We start from the raw sequence: 1,312 nt of genomic DNA, 5'->3' as shown, positions 1-1,312 counted from the left end.
TGCATGCAAAGGGTGCCAAACAGCAGGCCGCGCAATCCCAGCCCCCCCAGTCTGTGCATGCAAAGGGCGCCAAACAGCAGGCCGTGCAATCCACGCCCCCCCAGTCTGTGCATGCAAAGGGCACCAACCAGCAGGCCGCGCAATCCAAGCACCCCCCCCCAGTCTGTGCATGCGAAGGGCACCAAACAGCAGGCCGCGCAATCCCAGCCCCCCAAGACTGTGCATGCAAAGGGCGCCAAACAGCAGGCCATGCAATCCACGCCCCCCCAGTCTGTGCATGCAAAGGGCGCCAACCAGCAGGCCGTGCAATCCCAGCCCCCCCAGACTGTGCATGCAAAGGGCACCAAACAGCAGGCTGCGCAATCCCAGCCCCCCCAGTCTGTGCATGCAAAGGGCACCAAACAGCAGGCCGTGCAATCCACGCCCCCCCAGTCTGTGCATGCAAAGGGCACCAAACAGCAGGCCGTGCAATCCAAGCTCCCCCAGACTGTGCATGCAAAGGGCGCCAAACAGTAGGCCGCGCAATCCCAGCCCCCCCAGTCTGTGCATGCAAAGGGCACCAAACAGCAGGCAGCGCAATCCCAGCCCCCCCAGTGTGTGCATGCAAAGGGCACCAAACAGCAGGCCGTGCAATCCCAGCCCCCCCAGTCTGTGCATGCAAAGGGCACCAAACAGCAAGCCGCGCAATCCCAGCCCCCCTCAGACTGTGCATGCAAAGGGCACCAAACAGCAGGCCGCGCAATCCCAGCCCCCCCAGACTGTGCATGCAAAGGGCGCCAAACAGCAGGCCGCGTAATCCACGCCCCCCCAGTCTGTGCATGCAAAGGGTGCCAAGCAGCAGGCCGCGCAATCCCAGCCCCCCCAGTCTGCATGCAAAGGGCGCCAAACAGCAGGCCGTGCAATCCCAGCCCCCCCAGACTATGAATGCAAAGGGCACCAAACAGCAGGCTGTGCAATCCAAGCCCCCCCAGTCTGTGCATGCAAAGGGCACCAAACAGCAGGCCGCGCAATCCCAGCCCCCCCCAGACTGTGCATGCAAAGGGCACCAAACAGCAGGCCGTGCAGTCCCAGCCCCCCCAGTCTGTGCATGCAAAGGGCACCAAACAGCAGGCCGTGCAATCCACGCCCCCCCAGACTGTGCATGCAAAGGGCACAAAACAGCAGGCCGTGCGATCCCAGCCCCCCCAGACTGTGCATGCAAAGGGCACCAAACAGCAGGCCGCGCAATCCCAGCCCCCCCCAGACTGTGCATGCAAAGGGCGCCAAACAGCAGGCCGCGTAATCCACGCCCCCAGAGTCTGTGCATGCAAAG

This window comes from Pleurodeles waltl, chromosome 2_1 (assembly GCF_031143425.1).
Source record: "Pleurodeles waltl isolate 20211129_DDA chromosome 2_1, aPleWal1.hap1.20221129, whole genome shotgun sequence".
Classification (NCBI taxonomy): domain Eukaryota; kingdom Metazoa; phylum Chordata; class Amphibia; order Caudata; family Salamandridae; genus Pleurodeles; species Pleurodeles waltl.
Note: the sequence above shows the minus strand (reverse complement) of the source record.